Genomic DNA, 23281 nt, shown 5'->3' on the forward strand with positions numbered 1-23281 from the left:
AAGCGCTCAACCCTTCTCTATCCTTGAACATAGATATAACAGAACAAGGTAAGAATAGGCTATATCGATCAGTTAAAAAAAAACTAGGCATAACACATCAGATAGATACAAAACACAAACATCAACATAGACCGGACGTGGCAGAATATGGTATTTTTAAAGCTAATTCATTATGAATTAAAGGAGCTACGCATGCCCAATTTAATAAATTGTGACATCATCGAAGCAATCTTGTAAATACCAACTTATTGACGTCAGACATGTCAGAGGAGTAAAATATAGAATTTATTTCACATGTAATGATGGGTTTTTATTTCACTGAAAAATCATGGTATTGCATTTCAATCGATGTAATATTAATAGTTAAATGCATCCGGTTTAATCCATCATGTAACTGTTGGAAAGTTAACACGGAGGTACATGTATTGTGAAATCACAATGAGTAATGCAGTAATTCCTAACATTTGTATTGACCTTCTTCATAATAAATGAGATAAAGACAAACTAATATTACAGTCGAATGGTTTTTACCTACCTTGGAGTACGTTATTTTTGTGTTTACTTTTTTCCTTACCTTGAACATTATTTTTTCACTTCTTAAGACAACATATCAATTTTCATAAGAAATAAATGAAAGGACAATATGGTTTGAAATTTAAATGGGTTCATATCTTGAATGTATAATGAAAGCTGGCGGTAAATACCGAGCGTACTGCATTTCCGCTAATTTTTCAAAGTTCCAATACTACGTTTCCGGAAAACTTAAAGTATCCGGTTACTTTTCCGGAAATTTACCTGGTAGTAAATTATTAATATTTGAATATAATGTTAGATAAATTATCTATTCCATATTTTTATACAAAAAAGGTTCTGATCTTATATTTACAATATACTAGATATAAAACAAAATGAAAGTTTCACCTTAGTAAACGATGATGATGTCGAAATCGTTATATTTTTATGTTTCACCAACTTGAAATGTCTATGATTGTGTACGTAATGCAATAACTGATATTTTTCATAGATGGCACAGTTAATTATTCGATATATGGGTGTAAAATGGTAACTACATTCCTCTTATGTTTGCGTTACTTCCACTTTTATCAAAATGTGGGATCTGCTAATTGGTGTGTGCACTACCCGAAGACTAACTCTCCAGCCCGAAGTAGATCATATTGACTTTGAATGTGCAATGCATACTGCTGTTACAAAAAGTTCATGCTGCTACAATCAGTTGTTGCAGGTTTCATTTAGGACAAAGTTCATGGTACTCCTTAATTATTTTCTCGAAAAAGTAATAATTTATTTTTTCCGGAAACATTACTATTTTCTCAGAAAAGTAAGGTACGTATTTCCGGAGACTTTTTTTCCCGGAAAAGTAAGCCAATTTACGGAAACGTAAAACGCCGCAAATACCACATGCAAATTCAGAATCTACATTATTTTGTATATGAATATTTCCTACATTTAGTCGGCCGAAGCAAACGGATTGGTTTAACCACTCTGTCATTCATTAAATCAGCACAGCTGTATTACTAACGTAACGTATTTGCCGACTTTGCATGTAAACACAAGGCTTAGACTGAAACATAGATAGTCAAGTTGGCACATGTTTTGTCGCAACAACATACTTATCTACTTTTTTTCGTGTTCTTTTTAAATATGCACATTGAATACGAAATTCTCCCAAACTGATAATGTTCTTCAAATATCTGAAATAACAAATATATTTTCGTTGTAAGCCGTGTTCAAACCAAACGTCACGTACTATAAACCTGTTTACAATACGTTTCATGTAATGAACACTGGTTTCACCTTACATTTCTTTCTCATCTGTACATTAGTTTTAAATACCTGTACATAAGAATTGCTCATACCAGTAAACTACATGTACACATAATTTACATGTACATTACATGGGATTGAATAAAACATTTAAGATCAATTGTTTAAATTTCATATTTTTTTAATGACAGAAAAATATCATGTTCAGGAGGAAAGTTGGATAAAAGTCGTATGTTTCCATCGGAGAATGATGGACTATGGATTCAACATGGAATTAAAAAAAAAATTTCGTGACCTGTTTTACAAAAAAAAATGTAACGACTAAATTTTATCGTAAGTATACTGAATTTTTCATGACTGACGGCCACTTGTAATCGTAAGATATCTTTGTATGTGCGTATGTTATAGAAACATGTAAAAAGTCAATGATTTTATTATTAAATGAGAACAAAATACGGATATGAATGGTCAGTACCTGACACAAAAATTGTTAATTATTCGGGAACTTTGAGAGTTCTAAGTATATCATGATTAAGCAGGCTAATTGTAGTTATCAAAGGTACCAGGATTATAATTTAATACGCCAGACGCGCGTTGCGTCTACATAAGACCAGCCTAGCACTAGGCGAAAACATATTTTGAAATTGATTGCTTAATTGGTGGTTGTAAACTAGTTCATGCATGTTCAGAACGAAAAAAAAACAAGTTCACAATACATACAATGTGTAGGTCCTAGCGGCTTTCTGGATGATCATATACTGCAGGTGAGTTTATTTGGTATGGAAAGTCATTTTGCTATTTGAAAATCAAATGGTCCACACATGATATTTTATTTTTAAAATGTTTTATTACTGAGTAATCTGAGTGTTTCTGTCATATAGATAGGTACATAACTTCATTTATAATCATTTTATTCAATCTTTGTATTTTTTTTTTTAACATATTCATAATAAAATCCGCGTTCTTGGTATCTAGTTGAATGTACACAAAATCGACACAACGACTACATTAACTATCGATATAGCATATAGTCAAAACCTCATTAAAACTACATATGAACATTGATTTTAATCAGTATAGTTACACCACTACGAGTTTAGTTCAATGTGAGTCTTAGATCCAAAGACCAGTTGCTATTAATGAACGTTGAGTTGTCCAAAATTATACCTGTCCGGATTAGTTTTTATTCCACGTAATAAATAGTTATTTCAATTAAACAATCTAGGTTCAATTATATGCTTCTTATCCGATCATAATATTAGTGTTGTCACTATTTGACTTAACTAGTTTTATAAATACATTCCTGGGAACAAAAAATTAAATGTGCATAATTTCAATCGATTTTTAAAAAGGTTTCTTGAAAAAATAGGGCAATTTTATTAATCATACCTTCAGTTTTCATGTTATTTATAGAATCAAGTTGTTGTATGAGCTACCCATGAACTGGATTACAACTATGTACTTCAATTATCCCTTTACCCAAGTTGAATTAAACAGTTGTTTGAATTGTGTAAGTGAAAAATAAAAATACAAAATGATCGAATCCAAGGAAAACATTCAATGGCAAAATCAAAATCTCAAACTTATCAAACGAATGGATAACAACTTTCATATTCTGAGTTGAAACAGGCATTTTCTGATGTAGAAAAAGGTAGTTGAAACCTGGTTTTATAGAATATCGGCTGTGTTGAAATTTGATTTGTCTTAGAATGTAGTTTTTTATCACTAAGATTGATGATATATTTTTATAATATATGCAGCTCTCCATGGAATAAAGCACCTCACAGTTTGATGAAACGATAATTTTGAGATTTCCCGAAGGAAAGTTATGGCGTTCAATTTCTATTTACTTGAAAAATGTAGTGATTTTATGTCTTAACAACTTGTCTTTCTTTGTCTGTGTTTAATTCAAAGGGTTATTATTAAGAGCTAAGATGGGAGTATTAGTTACTGAGCATCGGATTTGCGTTTTCTATAAATGAACTAACTGGAATTAAAGACATTGAAAGAAGTTTCTAAGTGACAATTCCATACATATATTAGGGTAGAAAAAAATCTGAATCCAGACAAGAAGCACAATTTGTATTATAACAAATAAATATCAATGTGATTAATTGCTTTCTCATTGATGTATACCACACATGTCTTTTAATGGTTATAATATTTCCGGCGTTTTACGTTTCTGCAAATTGGCATTACTTTTCCGGAACAAAAAGATGACGTTTCCGGAAAAAAAGTTTACGTTTCCGCAAATAAATATATATCTTACTTTTCTGGAAAAAAGGTAACTATTCCGGAAAAAATAAATTATTGCTTTTCAGCAAATAATTGAGGAATACCTGTTGATCGAAAGCAAAGCCATAATATAAAATAAATATTAAGTAAGTCAAAGGTCATCATAACATGCAAGTAAAATTCATCATTTAAATCTATGAAAACGTATGTTCAAAAGTCAGCACTAATCAGCAATATCTTGATATGAGTTCATAAGTCAGTTCTGGCAGAATATTTGTAGCCAACACGCCGTACAAAGTCCACAGTAGTACATTCACCGTTTACAAGTTTTGTATTTTGTTCAAGAAGGAAGTCCATCTTCTCCTTTTCACATTTCCAAACGTGTGCTTTTACAGTTAGAGTTCTCATATTTATGTAAGATGTTGTTTGCAGTTTCAATAACACATCGATAAAACAAAACTGTTAGGATGGCTAGCGTAAAACTGCTCGTTCAAATGGGCACGAAAAGACTCGGCACTATTCGTGTTTTCGTAACAGCAGTATGCATTACACATTCAAAGTCATTATGAACTACCTCGGGCTGGAGAGTTATTCTTCAGGTAGTGCACACATCAATTAGTCGATCCAACAGTTTCGTGTAACATTCCTCGGATTTAAGTGGAAGTAACGCAAATACAAGACGAATGTAGTTACCATTTTTTCATCCATGTATCGAATAAACCGAGTTGGTAGAAGAATTTCGGACAGGATTTTAATGTGCCATCTATGAAAATATCAGCCATTTCATTACATAGACATACCAAGTTGATGAAACATGAAAACATAACGATTCCCGAATCATTGACTAATTAAAAGTGAAAATAAGTTTCAGTTTTGTTAGTGTTCAAATCTATTTGTCTTAATGTCTCGTGAATTTCTAATCTACATTTAGGTAATTTTGAAAACTGCTATCGCCTGTCTCTGTATAAGGACATAGCAACATTTTTCAAGTCAATACATATTCAAATAATAATTTACCAGGTAAATTTCCGGAAAAGTAATAAATATAAATTGCGGAATCGGATACTTGAAATTTGCGGAAACGTAGCATTGGGACTTTGAAAAATTAGCGGAAATGCAATACGCCAAATATTTCCATGGTTTGATCTATTTCAGATCTTTTAAAGATTACTTGCGATGGTCGTTTAAATCATGAAAACACATTGAATTATTATTTCATACCTTCAAGTGTCCCTTTTGCCTGCGCTTATGTGATTATCTTTTGATTTTTTGTAAACAAGTCATTTTGCGTCATTACATAGATTTAAAGAAATTAAAACTAGCTAGTAACAAATATGTCGGATATGCATACACAAAAAAAAACTTTACAATAAAAGACAATAAGGACAAAAAAAAAAACCGAGCTTGATTTGTACAAGTACTGCATAGCATGAAATATAAAAATGCAAAAATCGATTTCAAAATGATCAAATACACTCTTTAGGTGTCAGACCAGCAATTACTCTCTCCAATTTAGAACGTGATACATGTACAATTCAGGATATACCTGGTTTCCTTGAAGTTAAACTTAAGGTAAAATATTTAAAAAGCTGTGAAAATTGCAAAATTTGGTTGAACAGATAGGGATTTTTAATTGGTGGTCTGACACCTACAACTACTGACACAAAATAGTGCTTTTGATGCCATTGTTTACTTAAACTAACCAACAAATTTGCAGAAATGAAACTTTTGGTGAAAGGGAAATATATTTAGACCATTTTGAGCCAAAATTCACTTGTCTAAGAGTTTGCGTTAAAAAATTAGGATAAATGCGCTACATAGTACACTCATTTAAGATTTTCAGAAAACCGTGAGTTATTTTGGAAGTACCTGTGTTTTCAAAATCAGAAATTTCTAATAAGACTTTAAACATTGGTTGAAAATTGGCGTGTAGAAAGGTGATACATGTACAATTCAGGATATACCTGGTTTCCTTGAAGTTAAACTTAAGGTAAAATATTTAGACAGCTGTAAAAATTGCAAAATGTGGTTGAACAGATCGGGATTTTTATTTGGTGGTCTGACATCTCATTACATGTAGATGTCATTGTTTTTTTACAAGAAGTACAATAAAGCAAAAATACAGAGCGGAGGTGTAATTGTTTTATAAAATTAAATCATAATCGTTGCGGATATCGTACAATTGTGGTTACATATAAAAGTCAAGTCCGGTGCATTTACTTTCCGGATATCATGTACGCGTAATCAAATGAACGACAAAGTGTAAATAGACAAATGGGTATATACACCAACCTGATCGATTAAGTAAGTAAACAACTATAAATAGTTATACAGAACTACAACTGACAAGAACACTTATATAATCCGGTACTTGACCAACTTACAAAACTGATGGTGTGACTTAATCGCTGTGGTTTATTTTAATATCTAAGACCCCTTTCATAAGGTCGTGCTTTACATATTTTACAAAATTGAATTAACATGAAAAACTTCACTTGCAGTTAGTTATATAGATCTGTCAATTTGAGTATATACCATGAGCACATGATGAGGAAACATCATGCACAAAATTTTTATTTAGCCAATTGGATTGTGTGGCAACTTATGACAAGATCTTTACATAAATGCCGCTAACTTTAATATGATGTTCATCCCCATCATAAAGAATGAAGGGTTTCTGCAAATATCAACTTTTGCCTTGCCTTGCAACAAAAAAATATTGTCCGTTCAATGCTATGAAACAGTTAATAATGTTATATCTGCGAACAGTGTTTCCTCATGGTATTTGTGTTAGCTTAAAAGTCTATTTTTACACAATGTGGATGCTACCGCTTATTTTGGAGTTTAAACAACTATCTTGGTGTTCATTCGTTACCTTTATTCTTAGTTTGTTACCTTAATTTGACTTCTTTATTGATTTCAAAGATTTGATCTGTAAAGTAATTAATTTGGTTGCTGAGGACCAACATGAAATCATTCTAAAATATCTAAACTTCCGATGTTTAATGCTTTTTCCTTTATTTTAAATAATAATAATAGTCGTCACTTTGAATAAAATCCGAAAAAATAATCTCTTTAACTGTATACAAATAACGCTGTCATCTGTATTATTCAATCTGTAAACAAAATAATAAATTTAGTTATTTATAATTCCAACATATAGTTTTTGTTTAAAAAAGGATAACCATGTCCACTATTAATTGTTGCGAGAAAGGCACATATTAAATGTCCAGTTTAAAATTTACGAGATGTATTCAAAACAATTATGTCTCATGAAATGTACCCTACTCTGTATAAGAATATCTCATCAAGTAAGAATTTAGCAGTCCACAGAAAAGAATATGTAATCCTAAGTTAAAGTATAATGCTGATGCAAACCAAAAAAGAACTTCCACATACGCCCACAAACTTTACGAATAAAACTAATAGTTAAAGGATTCGTGTTGAATTGGCAACATAACGACATCTGCGTCTCTCATTTAAAGGTAGTACGTTTTCATGTGACCAACGAGACGAATAATTATAAAAGATATTGTTAAAACTCATGCAGTGACCAACATGATGATATCGAACTCTAATTAAAGGTGTTATTATTATATTCTCTAGAACCTTAAGCATGTCCTAAATATAAATTCGATACAAATTATTTATTATGTATTGCCATATTTTCGAAGAAGCACAATCATCCTATTAGATATTTGACAGTTCAACCATTAAAAGTAGTAAATAAGCAGCCTGGTGAATCTCATTCAAAGTTTGTACGATCACGGAATATAATTGAATTAAATTGGATTAAAAAATTACAGAAAGTCTACCCTCTCGGTCTTAATGATAATATCATGGGAATTGGTAACATATCAAGCACCGATTCTGTTAACATTTTGGATATAGTTTCTAAAACTGTTCGTAAAAATCGTTCTCATGTACGTAGAAAAAATCGAAATTAAAAAAAAAATTTCGAACCAACCATACAACTATGTCGGACCTAATTTCTATTTCAAAAAAACAACGGCAGACAATATCTGTTAAACAAGCTCTGTTCTTTACCTATTAATAAATTAAATAAAATTTTAGAGGATTGCAACACGATTTCATATTGCAGTCCTAAGTATGAAATTGTTCAAATTATAATGGCATATTGTTATTCTAAACTGTTTCCCAAAATTGATCGCCCTGAATATCATAAAAAACATTTTATTAAAATCAAGTATGTCAATAAAGGTGGTTTTGATTTTGTGAATATTGCCGGTATTTTTAACGACCATTCTGTTAAAGACCAAATTCCTGGATATTTTGATAATGCTGAACTCCATCTTATTTGTTATATTTACCAGAAATCTACCCGGAAATATGTTTAATTATAGCAAATTGTGTAAAGATGTAAATATCATTGAAAATACACCAATGTCATGTAATTGCAGTAATTCCGAATACACTTATAGCTAAATTTCTCATGTCATAACAGGAGACCTTAACATTGTTCGCGACCGAGAGTTAAAATCATTCCTCAGTAAAGGACCTAGATATCGTCCCCAGTCAATTAATAATTGGAATGAGTATCGTAATATCATCCACGACTCACTTCGTACCTACTGTTTGAAATGGGTAAAACGGGAAAAAGCTGACAAAAAATCTTTGGACTCTTTTTTTAATTCAGTAATGAAGATAGCTGATATTCGAATACAACATTTTAAAGAACATTTTACTCCTAACAACAACCAGAAAAACCCTATTTCGCGTATCAAACATAAACTAAAAGAACTAGCCAAGGAATTTGTTTTGTTCCGGCTGATAAAGCTGCTAATAATATCATTATTGTTTGACGTAAATTTTATATTGAGGTTCTGCAAAAGGAAATCACGAATTCATCAACATTCCAACTGACTTCATTTTCAGAAAACGGCATCTGTAACAAACACAAACTTTTAGCTACTTCTTTACTACAAGCCGAACCAAATACAATGAAAGTCCCAACTATGTACTGGCTTCCGAAGCTACACAAAAAACCTTACAAATATAAATTTATTTCATCTTCAAGCCATTGTTCCACTACTAAATTGTCTATTTTATTTACTAGTACACTTGATACAATATTATATATTGTTGAAATAAGGCCTTCGAAAATAGTGGAATTAATTACCTTTGGAGTGTCAAAAACTCGTTGGAAGTACTTGATAAATTGCATGCATATATTGGTGACTTTGAATCTGTTAAAAGTTTTGATTTTTCTACACTATATACCACTTTGCCTCATATTCTCATTAAGAGAAAAATCACATCCCTAATTAACTGGGTATTTAAAAAGTCATAATGCGAGAACATATGTTCAAACTCTTTTAGGTCATTTTTTAGTAGCAATCAACAAAAGAACTATGTCAATTGGTCTTGCTTTGATTCTATATATGCGTTTGAATTTTTACTTGATAACATTTTTGTTCGCTTTGGAGATTCCGTATATCGTCAAGTTATATTTTGGCTATCAATAATGACGACGTCAGTATGTATACTAAAGACATTTATCCTGCTGAACTTACTTTAAGTAAAGCTAATACTAACAATGACCACTGTCCTTTCCTCGATCTTGATATCTATATCATTAATGGGAAGCTTAATACAAAAATTCATGATAAAAAAGATGATTTTTCATTTCCTATCGTTAATTATCCATTTTTAGATGGTGACGTTCCCTTGTCACCATCTTACGGTGTTTATATATCCCAACTTGTACGATTCGCTCGTGTATGTAACAACGTATTAGATTTTAGCGAGAGAAATTTATGTATTACTGAAAAATTATTACACCAGGGTTTTCGATATCACAAACTAGTCAAACATTTACTAATTTTATCATCGGTATAAGGAAATAATTCGTTAATATAACTGAACATGCAGACATCTTATACATCTAATCTTTTATGGTAATATTCTTTACAAAGCACACAAATGTCAGTATTCACCTCATATAGTTTCTATACTGTTGTCACGTCATTGAAGATTGCATATTTTGGCTTTAATATTGATTCACTTATAGGGTCTTTGCATCGGAACTAAACACATTTAATTAAAAAAAACCAGTTGTTGGCATGTCACGGGTTATGTTCTTCTCATATATTTTATGATAGTATGATACTAAACTCCTAACGGGAGGAATTGTGCCTGATATTCATATGATGAAGACATAATCTTTCAATCAGTTTAATTGAGGTCTAGAGCTGGCATGTCAGTTAACTGCTAGTAGTCTGTTGTTATTTATGTATTATTGTCATTTAATTTATTTTCTTTTGTTACATCTTCTGACATCGGACTCGGACTTCTCTTGAACTGAATTTTAATGTGCGTATTGTTATGCGTTTACTTTTCTACATTATTTTAGTTTCTTAGTTTAGTGTATAATTCGGAGTTTAGTATGATGTCCATTATCACTGTACTAGTATACATATGTTTTAAGGGGCCAGCTGAAGACCGCCTCCGGGTGCGGGAGTTTCTCGCTACATTGAAGACCCATTGGTAGCTTCGGCTGTTGTATGCTCTATGGTCGGGTTGTTGTCGCTTTGACACATTCCCCATTTCCTTTCTCAATTTTACACTAAATAGAAAACGGGGATGTTTCTGAACGGATTAACTTATTTTAGATATAAATATGCATTATAGACTTGTTGAACAAGATGTTTTTAATCATAATTGATGACGAATATTTTGCTACTGATTATTAATGATTTAACTGGCAAGAATATTTAAATGTTTTGTTCGTAGCTGAGTTCCGTTAAACCGTATAGCACAATTTCCTCTCACAAGAAATGTATGATTCTGATGTTATAAAAATGCTTTTCAGGCATTATATGAAATCAGGGGCAGTGCAACAAGTAATGCGCTTTTGTTTTTATAGCAACTCATAGACAAAGTGGTAAGGCCACTATATTTTAACAAAAAGATTCTGATTTAGGGAACTGCATTGCATACGAAGTCTTGAGTGATACATTTGACCGAATCGCTTACCAATGTGATGATAATTTGAAGGTTCAGTCACTCGAGACTGGGCCCAATCCTGAAAGTTCCCACCGAAGAACTATTTTTAGCATTCTCAGGGAGGAGATACCATGATCGTACAGTTGCAGTTAAATAATAATTATAAAGTTTGATAAATATTCTAGAGTACAATGCATGTAAATTAATTTTACATCTTGTAAAAATAAATTAATATGTTGGCTTTCCGCCGATCTGTAAGCTTTTCCCAACCTGTTTCGAGATATACTATCTATAAGGACCCTAGCCTAGTACCCCAATTACGATCTTGTCAGTCTCTGTTTGTACGTTTGTACTTTTTCATTCTTATCAATCAAAATAGTTGTGTTGTTGTCCCAGATAACATCAGCATATTGTAATAAGTTTGTAATAGTCTTATATATGTTAGTTATATTGTCTCGATTATTTGTCTGTCAAGTGTGAATTTAAGTTTACGTAGAACATTCAGTCGTTTGTATGCCTTTTCTTTGTCATAATTTGAAGTATATTATACAAGGTGTTTATGACTTTTAGAATAGCAAACTCCTAAACCAGGTTTAATTATCAAAATAATATAAAAGAACCGATAGTAGGGGAAAATGTATGACACGTAATGTTAGCCCAACTTTGTAATCGAAGAAGTGGGAACAACGCCTTTTTGTTTTCTGAAAGTCTCAATAGTCCCCTGTAAGGTCCATTTGATACTAACATATTGACAAACATAAATGAAAGGTATTTTGTAACAAATAATGGACTAGACTAGGTTAAAACAATTTTTTTAGCTGTCATTATTTGGACGAAAATGTTATCGTGAAATACATTATTAATACAAACAATTTAAACAACCAAAGAGAATATCAAGATAAATGTTAGATATATAGCAGAAATTAATTTAATGCCGGCATGTTAGGGAATTTTGTAATTTGAGATAATGCATTAATTACAACTGTGTAAAATTAAGATTTCATGCTGCTTGCATGGTCAGTTTAGCTTTCACAACACAGGAGTTAACCCAACATACACGGAACGTGGTTCACTCACAAGGTCGAAATCAGAAGGTTGATGAAACTTACTGGAATGTAAAACTGAATGAACGCAAAAGGTTCAAAATGTGATTTAGCGATACACTTTGTTACTTAAAAAGCGTTTTGGAAAACATGTACTTTAAATTATTTTGAAAAAAACAATATCGTTTCAAGGAACATACTTAACCAAATGAATGGTTTTGTGTCTATCAGGAACACACAGCTTTACTACTTATATAATATTTGTTTTCGGTTAAAATTATCTCATAAAAAATACAGTTCTGCGCCATCTTTTGCACATTATACTTTTCTTAACTTTTTGAAAAATGCAAAAAGTGATATTCAAAGTTGAAACTGTAATACTCGAAAATTGAGTATTTCTGTAAAACTAAATTAATCAAGAAAATGGTACAACGAACACGTTTACTCATTAATGAGTATGATCAAACATCGTTAATGACGTACTTTGTATTCATATTCGTGGTAATTGACAAATCATTTGACTTTTTCCAGGAAGTAAAATATACCGATTAATAATATAATTGGAAATCAACAAACATGGAAAACACACAAAGAGGCCATATATTTTTTTACACCATAAAAGTGAAATTTTCCGTTTGATTCCAGGTTTAACTTATATGTAAATATATATAGTCATTATAAACATAGAAAGGTAAGGCATATAATATTTTTTATTGAAATATCAAGCATGATAATGTCATCTACTACCGTAAAATTAAATTAAAAACAATCACAGTATTACAAAACAATCTCACAAATACAAAATTTTAATCCTCGTATCTATGATGAGTTTATTTATATACATGATATTTATTCTCTATTTAATATGTAATATAATTCTCATCATACATGACAGTTACTCTTTTTTATTATTGAGATTAGATACGGAAAAAACGTTACCAAAATCCGGGTCACAAACCAAAACCAAGGGAAACACATCAACTTTAGGAGGAAAACAACGGAATAACAGAAATTTATATCTGACTATTTGATATGTATCTATCTGCCAAAGTAATTTCCCTTATAATTGTATATTCCTAATAGAAACTCTAGATACATATGCTATACAATAATTTATCTTGTATTTTCAAATTTGGCATCCCAAAATTTTACCAGAACAATGTTTCCTTATCAATTGACACTCTAGGAATACTATAGAGGAACCGAAAGAAAGGACGTTATGCAAATATTATTTGATGAAGGGCTGTTTGTTTCATTTTCAAATGTACGAGGAGATAGTGTTTGGAATTGTATGTACCGCTTACATCGTGTGTCCGAAATATTATCTGAATGCGGCAAGGGTGGGAGGAGGGAACTTGATCGTAACCCAAGGCTAGCAAAGATGAAATGAAGTGGATGTAAGCGACAATAAGAAAACCCCGTACAATAATTTCTAATTTTAATCTCATTGTATTTTAGCTCACCTGGCCCGAAGCGCCAAGTGAGCTTTTCTCACCTCTTGGCGTCCGTCGTCCGTCGTCGTCGTCCGTCGTCCGTCGTCGTCGTCCGTCGTCCGTCGTCGTCGTCCGTCGTCGTCGTCCGTCGTCCGTCGTCCGTCGTCCGTCGTCGTCGTCCGTCGTCGTCGTCGTCGTTAACTTTTTTACATTTTGAACTTCTTCTAGAGAACCACTGAATGGAATGAAACCAAACATGGCATGAATGTTCCTTATGAGGTGTTGACCAAGTGTTGTTACTTTGTAGCCGATCCATCATCCAAGATGGCAGCCAGCGGGGGACTTAGTTTAACATAGGACCCTATGGGAAATGCATACAAATGACTTCTTTTAGAGAACCACAGAATGGAATGAAACCAAACATGGCATGAATGTTCCTTATGATGTGCTGACCAAGTGTTGTTACTTTGTAGCCGATCCATCATCCAAGATGGCGGCCAGCGAGGGACTTATTTTAACATAGGACCCTATGGTAAATGTATACAAATGACTTCTTTTTGAGAACCATTGAATGGAATGAAACCAAACATGGCACGAATGTTCCTTTTGAGGTGCTGACCAAGTGTTGTTACTTTGTAGCCGATCCATTATCCAAAATGGCCGCCAGCGGGGGGCTAAGTTTAACATAGGGCCCTATGGGAAATGCATACAAATGACTTCTTTTAGAGAACCACTGAATGGAATGAAACCAAACAAGGCATGAATGTTCTTTTTGAGGTGCTGACCAAGTGTTGTTACTTTATAGCCGATCCATCATCCAAGATGGCTGCCAGTGGGGGACTTAGTTTAACATAGGACCCTACGGGAAATATATACAAATGACTTCTTTTAGAGAACCACTGAATGGAATGAAACCAAACATGGCATGAATGTTCCTTATGAGGTGCTGACCAAGTGTTGTTACTTTGTAGCCGATCCAACATCCAAGATGGCCGCCAGCGGGGGACTTAGTTTAACATAGGACCCTATGGGAAATGCATACACATGACTTCTTTTAGAGAACCACTGAATGGAATAAAACTAAACATGGCATGAATATTTCTTATTAGGTGCTGACCAAGTGTTGTTACTTTGTAGCCGATCCAACATCCAAGATGGCCGCCAACGGGGGACTTAGTTTAACATAGGACCCTATGGGAAATGCATACAAATGACTTCTTTTAGAAAACTTCTGAATGAAATGAAACCAAACAGGGCATGAATGTTCCTTATGAGATGTTGACCAAGTGTTGTTACTTTGTAGCCGATCCATCATTCAAGATGGCCGCCAGCGGGGGACTTAGTTTAACATAGGACCCTATGGGAATTGCATACAAATGACTTCTTTTAGAGAACCACTGAATGGAATGAAACCAAACATGTCACGAATGTTCCTTATGAGGTTCTGACCAAATGTTGTTACTTTGTAGCTTATCCATTATCCAAGATGTCCGCCAGCGGGGGACTTAGTTAAACATAGGACCCTTTGGGAAATGCATACAAATGACTTCTTTTAGAGAACTTCTAAATGGAATGAAACCAAACATGGCATGAATGTTCCTTATGAGGTGCTGACCCAGTGTTGTTACTTTGTAGCCGATCCATCATCCAAGATGGCCGCCAGCGGGGGACTTATTTTAACATAGGACCCTATGGGAATTGCATACAAATGACTTCTTTTAGAGAACCACTGAATGGAATGAAACCAAACAGAACACGAATGTTCTTTATGAAATGCTGACCAAGTGTTGTTTCTTTGTAGCTGATCCATTATCCAAGATGGCCGCCAGCGGGGGACTTAGTTTAACATAGGGCCCTATGGGAAATGCATACAAATGACCTCTTTTAGAGAACCACTGAATGGAATTAAATCAAACATGACATGAAGGTTCCTTATGAGTTGCTGACCAAGTGTTGTTACTTTGAAGCCGATCCAACATCCAAAATGACCGCCAGCGGGGGACTTAGTTTAACATAGGACCCTATGGGAAATGCATACAAATGACTTCTTTTAGAGAACCACAGAATGGAATAAAACCAAACATGGCATGAATATTCCTTATGAGGTGCTGACCAAGTGTTGTTACTTTGTAGCCGATCCATCATCCAAGATGGCCGCCAGCGGGGGACTTAGTTTAACATAGGACCCTTTGGGAAATGCATACAAATGACTTCTTTTAGTGAACCACTGAATGGAATGACACCAAACATGGCATGAATGTTCCTTTTGAGGTGCTGACCAATTGTTGTTACTTTGTAGCCGATTCATCATCCAAGATGGCCGCCAGTGGTGGGACTTAGTTTAACATAGGACAATATGGTAAATGCATACAAAAGTCTTCGTCTAGAGAACCACTGAATTGAATGAAGTCAAACATAGCCTGAATGTTCCTTTCCTTATGAGGTTGTGTTATTACTTTATGCCCAATTTTATATTTTTTTTATATGATTTCAAAAACCCAAGTAGAATCAGGTGAGCGATACAGGCTCTTGAGAGCCTCTAGTTTATTCATCAATTTTTCGATTTTTCCATTTTGTTGTTTATTTTTGAAAGATATCGAAAAGAAGTTTGTCACATGAAATTTAACAGTGAATACACTTTCGCTGTACATCATATGTTATCGTACACTCTTTTCATTCGTTTCTCTGTACACACTTTTACTTTTGTTAACGTACTTCTTTGCAACCGTAAATCAACTCAACTTTTTTTTTCAAACTTGCTATTTATATCTTCATTGTTCGGTTCAATTTTTATCGCAGTTTTTGAAAATCCATATGAAAGTTATCCCCCTTTCGGTATTTTACCTAAGTGATATTTAATTGTAATTGATGAACCGGAAGGTCCCAAGTCCAGCAAAAGGGATATATAGATTCTTACACTGAAACAAGTGTATTACGATATTTCTCCACTCGAGACAGTTAAATTTTATTATTTAAATAATAAAATTTAACTGTCGAGAGTGGAGAAATATCGTAATACACGAGTTATAGTGTCGGAATCTGTTTCTCTAATGCTGTTTATCGTTCTTTTTCAAAGATTTTCAAAAAATTGTGCTCTTTATATGCGACGTCATCAGGCAAGGTCGTCTTTTTTCATGACGTCACAATAGGAAAATTGAGAAGAAAACAAAACATTTTGACGTCATAATCAAATTTCGACTAATCATTTGCCGAGAACAGATTTTTCACTAGTGAGGAGAAATATTTTTCTCACACCGGTCAGGAAATGTGAAAATAGCACAAAAATTAGAGAAACATTTATTTTATACAAGATCACATTATACATTTTGAATTTTTCTTATTATTAATACTAACACTCAGAAACCATACGGATTGTAAAGTTTTACTCCGGTTGAATATTTGAAATGAGCTGTTTAGCAATACAACTACAAAACCATAAGTTGTTTAGACATATGATCTATTGATTTGAGTTCCATGTCCGGTGACCTTTAATTTGAGACCAAGATAAAAGGTGTATATGACATTCTTAATTTAGACCTTTGCTATAACATCAATCTGGCATATGATGAAGCAATATTTTCTTGTCAATATTGGAAAACATACGACTATACAAAGGTTAACAGGAAGTTATTTATATAAACCTGAAGTAGTTATTTTTGCACCACCTTCAAGTGTCCGTACCTGGAACCATATAATTGTAACAAGTGTTAAGTAATCTAGCATATAAATCCGGAAGTGTCATTTTTAAAACGAATATACAAAATTATTCCCTTTATTTCTTTAAAATGTTCATAGAAATCACAATTCGTTTATGTATTGTGAAATAGCCTCTCTCTTATGTGAGACCGGAAGTGAATGTCTTCAAGTAGAAATTGTCATTGTTTCCGTTATTTCAGGAAAATAGTAGCAGACATGTTTTTTTTCGAAATAAGTGAGAAAAGACTATTGTCTAACAATGAAGCATACTTTCTTCAAATATTCTTATCAAATGTACATAAATATGGGTATGTCGAACAACCTTTAATTTTTCAATGAACGATTGGTTTATTACTTTATAATCATTACAAAGAGTCTTTAGATAAATGATTATTCGGTATTGTTTGTAAAAAAAATAATATTTTATTTTGCAGAATGAAGATAGTATTCATTTTGGTTATGCTTTGTATTGTTACATACTGCCAAGCATGGGGAAGACGTGAAGGACGACGGAGTTTTTGGGAGATATCAAAGTAGTAGAAATCGACGAATATCTCCTACAACTCGACAAACAATTAAAAGACCTTACGAAGCAGATCGAAACTCTGGTAAATCCCGATGTGTAGTACGTGGTTGTTGTTGCATTGGGATCGATTAAGGAACAGGTGCAATTGTCAAGCCGGAAGCAAAAGTTTTTGGAGAGGGAGAAGAGCGGCAAAAATTAAAGTGCATCTGTCGATAACAAATTGTAACTGTGATGGATATGAAGGGGGTGGACACGGGGGCGGTCCAAGGCCCTTTCGAGTAGTATGTACAAAAGCTTAATCAAGTTCTTCAAACAGAGGAAATCAGAAGAGCAAAGGGGATTGTTCTAAGAAAAACCAAAATGCATATGATTGTACGTATAACGGAAATCCGCATAAGTGCAGCGATTACAACAAGAACAAGCAGGAGAATTTTTATAACGAACTTATTGCCACAATTGCCCCAAAGCAATGTGGTACTCTCAATTTGCCTAATGCACCTTGTCCAAAAAGTACATTTAACACTAAAAGGACATGCAGTGACATTGATTATAATTATAATAGTTAGTTAAACAATGCACGGTCTTTTTTCCTGGCATATTATATCTGCTAAATTTTTCACTGATGAGTCTTCTTAAACGAACGAGTGTCTATCTTTCCATATCATAAACCTGTCATTTTAATATTTTTATGTTGTAATTTCAAACAAAATTTAAAATAAGATACGGCTCTCCACGAAAAATTTGAATGTAAGATTTGTATTTGTTTCTTTTGTTGCTTATTATATTAAAAGCATTATATATTAGTAAGTCGTTCCGTTTGTTTTTTTATATTACAAAACTATTCTTTACATTGATAATGTGCTCAATTAATGGTAAATTAGCTATATCTAGTGCAACACATATCATTTGATATTTCATCATGTTCATGTAGCGCATTCTCTTAAATAAGCTTACTTGGTTCTAAATGTCTACAGCTTTTATTATAAAATAAATGATATTATATGTATATCGTATTGGAATGAAATAATATAAATAGATGCAGTATGATTAACAATGAGACAACTATCCACCAGAGATCGAATGATGCGAACTAATCAACTACAATCACCATCAGACCTTGAACAATGAGAAAAAAAAACGTAACGTGTATTCACCTATACGTAGAAGCTCATTGCATATTGAACATAATGAAATAGATGTGCTATTTCATTCAACAGATCATTTGCAAGTCAATAGTTTTAAAGACTATTCACCCTGTGAAAAGTTTTATAATTCTACTTCCCGTACTTTTTTATACTTATTTTTCATTGGACAATAATGACGTCATTAACTATTTTGCTTGGATTTGTGCACTAGGCAACGTCAAAATCTAATATCGTAGACGGCATAATCTGTCTGTGTCTGTCGTAATTTGGATTTAATTTATCACTTAGCAGAAGCAGTAATAAAAAAGAAAGAATATAATAGCGACACATTTTTAAAAGATCTGAAATAAAGTAAATTTCTATTATGGGTCTGTCGTCGTCTTCATCAGCTGTAGTTGCTTTCACTTTACTTTAGCTAGAATAATTAAATGAACGGAATTGTAACACACGTATTCCCAAAGTCTTGATTGCAGTAAATGAAATATTTTCAAACACAACATGGACTTTAAAAAAAAGTTTATAGTTTATCTTGTGTGCATGTTTGTGTGTAGACTTTTTTAGAAAGTTGGTTTGTTCAGTATGATAAAAACAAATTTCATGACTGGTTATGAGTGTTATACCAAATTTGTTGTCCCTTTGACACTAACTATTGTCCTCGGCTTCGGCTCGAGTAATAGTTGGTATCTCAGGGACAACACACTTTCTATGGTTTGAGTTCATATGATATGAATGTATTCAGCTTTTGGAAGAACAGCACGATTAGTTGGATGTTTATGTTAGATGCATTTCAATAGTATCCTGGCTCCAAGCTACTAATATTTTATGGTACTCTTAATTTCAGTGTATTTGCACTAGAAGCGTGTTTCGTCTACAAAAGACTCAACAGTGTCAAATAAAGTCAAATATAATTAAAAAAACAAAAGGCCAAATAAGGTAAACGATAACATCCAACTCAACGTTCTGGTTTTGAAAAAGCTCAATACATTCATATTATATAAACGTATACCATAAACATTTTATTTAGCCTGTATATTTATGTTATAGTTGCCGCTGTCGTTAAGCGCCCATCCATCCATTTCCAAATTATAATTAAAAACAGTTTGGATCAACTATAAGTGGTAATCCAATGGGAATCGGAAATATAAATAGTGTCACTAAGATGAAACTAAATTTGACTTGGGTACTTCCTTGAGGAGCTTCAATAATGGTACACTATTCACGTGCTAATCAATAAATTTGAAAAGGTTTGGGCCTAGTCAGGGAACAACCATTTAATTTTAAAGAACGGGGTATTTGTCCCCTTAAAACAATTATGATCCCAAATTTAAAAAAAAATATTTTGTTTCAGCAGAGTTCAAAAACTGTTTTGAATCCAGATTTACCTCAAACCTTATAATGTTAAATTTTGAACCAATCAAATTGATTTTAAGCGTTGAATAAAATCGTTCGTGTTCAACCCAAACAGAAATTTCTCACTTCGACAACTAACCATACCTCTCCCCCTTTTGACGTTAAATGGTTGCTCCCTTAGACAACGTTTGGAAAGATGCTTTTTAAAAATAAATGCATTTATCATATATGTAGCTCCATTTAGCTTCCAAAATCCGCCACTGTTTTTAAACAGGAAACGGGCTATTTTTGTATTGACGGATACATGTAGTTTCGTATACGAAGTTGTTATTTGCGCATTTTTAAGTTATCGCACGACAATCAACTTTCTGCAACGTAAAAGTATTCAGCGAAGTCTTGTCAGAATTAAGCATGTATATAGAGTACTAAGCTCGCTACACGTTAAAAACCGCCGCAGTAACTTGTTGGTTTGTTGCAAGGCAACCGCTTTGTTCCTTTCCAATATACCGTCATTTACCAGTGTAAAGCGGATAGGAGTGTAAAAAGGTTTCAACCTCCCACATTTGTGACTAACACAACGTTCAGTGCGACACCCTAAATTCAGCATGTCTTTTTTTTTTATCTTATGTATTGTCCAATTTGTTTTATAAAAAAAAAATCTTCTTGCAATTATTAAGTTTGCATTAAAAAAAAAATGATTTTATATATTTCGTGCTGTTAATTTCTAACTTATAATGATTATAATCAGAGCCGGGTTTTTTGCTTTAAATTGAATAATCCGCTTGTGAAAAATTCTTATTTTGTTATCCAATTTAATACCGCTTACAACTGTCTTCCTCTGGTTCTATTTTACACATTGACTTTTAGGTAACAGTAACTTATTTCGTTTCGTTTCGTTTCTTTTCGTTTTGTTTTGTTTCTTTTGTTTTGCTTTTATACCATTTTGCACTTGATAGATATCCCTCTTTTCGCACTTTTGTGTTTTTGACATCTTCATCAAACATTAAAAAACTTAAACTTTCAAAATGTGAAATAATCAAAACTGCACGTTTAGTTTAGTTTAGTTTAGTACTTTCATAGTTTGATCTAATATTAAAATTAAAAACGATATTTTACAATTTGGAATGGATAAGTGTTACACGGACACATTACCGCTGAACGTCATACTTACTTCTGGTTCTTATGAAAACTGAAGCTTTATTTATTCAGATATATACGTCACTATTAAGGGGGTTCGCGGGTCTAAATCATTTATATAGGATTTCTCTATATTTTTCTATAAATGAACTTTATCTTATAGTTAATAGAAAAATAAAATAAAAAAGTGGGGTCACCGTTCATTTGCGCTTACAATTTGCCTTCGAAAGAAGCATACATTTTTGTAAAAGTGAGTTTTTTCTGTTGAAGTAATAGGAGAAATAAATTTAATATCGAAATAAAAAAAGAAATTTATTACAGAAATCGCTCAAATTTTACAATAATTTAGTTTAAGAACAGCTTATATGGAAATTATATAATAAAAAATATAGGTCACCGATGAGTTAAAAAAGATATTTCAATTTTAAAGCCAAACAATGGCATTTTTCCACCAAAGGGAGATAATTTGGAACTTTTTCAATGATACATACATTTTAAAAGTCATCTGGGGCCAACACGAATTGATTGTTTTGAATGATTTTTGTACCATATGATAAGTAACAACTACAAATGGTTACAAATAAAATTTGAAATGAAAAACAAATGTTTATTTTTTTTCTGAAATTTTTATACCCTCGAGCCTCCTCAACTAAGAATATACATTAACACAATTTTGCGATTTCAATTTATGTAATGTGATTTATATTAACGGTAAGTAGTTGACATCGAACCTTATACTTTATAGGCTCTTTTACTCTCATTGTTGTGTGACCCTGTGATCTCTGGCTGCTGACTCTAGCACCCTGGAGGCAACGTTTTAATATTATCTTTGCGTTGACTAGTAATGAAAATTTCACGGAAAAGTATTTTTATTATAACACATCCTTTTGTAATTCACTTTATATGAATCACAAATACACCTTATTGACCTTAGTTTGGACAAGTAATGCACATATGTTTCAATCTGAAGGTTTAGCTGGCTATAATAGATTTGATCTCTTCAATATTTCTGAAACTGTTTGTATCACGAGGAATATGACAACTTCACTATTCGTATGGTTAGTAAATAATGTCGAGTGATTGGTTCCTGTAAGTTTTTTTATTGGACTTTCCCGTTTCACCTCTGATATTGATATCTTTTCAATTTTATCCGATAACGAACAAGAAAGACTTACTCTTTACTGACCTTATACACTTGTCGTTGATATCATAAGCGTAGATAGGGATTACATTACAAGAATAAGGTCGAACCTTGATCTATGTCATTGTTGATATTGTGTTACCAAAGTAGGAACCTAGTATGGTAAGTACCATATCGAAAGAAACAATCCAACTCAGCAAATCATAAAATCATATATAAAAAGTATAAATACCAACATGTTATCATATTGAGTATGAACATCTTAGTTGATATGAATATTAATCTCTTATGAGTGTCGAGTGGAAATTTATTAGCCACCTTATTAAGGCGTCGTGTTTTTACTTTACTGACCTAGTATTCAGTCACTAATACAAAAGACAATCAAACTGTTGAAAAACAAACACCTATTAAACATGTTCAGCAAAATTTAACCATGCATGCAAAGTCTAAAGTTGCTCGTAGATTCGTTCAAAACTTAGTAACACCTTTTTATGGAACACCACAGCTGTCTTATGTGGAATTCTGATTTTCTTTATGTTGATTTATTATAACTTGATACTATTTTGTCTTAACATAATATGGGTTTGACTTTATGTAATGATGTTTTGATATAACTCAATATCGAATAGTCATTACTAAATGATATTTTGATATTTCACGATATGGTTTCGTATTGAATGGATATAGATTTGTCATTACTTAATATGGTTTTGTCATAACTCGATGTTGTTTCATTATTATTTAATTTGGTGTTTCATTAGACAATAAGGTTTTAACATTACTTGATGTGTATGTGACTTAACATTATGTAGTTATTTCACTAC

General features: G+C 32.6%; 1 pseudogene; it reads left to right on the forward strand.

Moving 5' to 3' along the window:
* The first annotated feature begins 17593 nt into the window (after nt 1–17593).
* LOC139482855 (uncharacterized) lies at nt 17594–18357 on the forward strand (annotated as a pseudogene).
* The last annotated feature ends 4924 nt before the right edge of the window (nt 18358–23281 follow it).

This window comes from Mytilus edulis, chromosome 7 (genome assembly GCF_963676685.1).
Source record: "Mytilus edulis chromosome 7, xbMytEdul2.2, whole genome shotgun sequence".
Taxonomy (NCBI): Eukaryota; Metazoa; Mollusca; class Bivalvia; order Mytilida; family Mytilidae; genus Mytilus; species Mytilus edulis.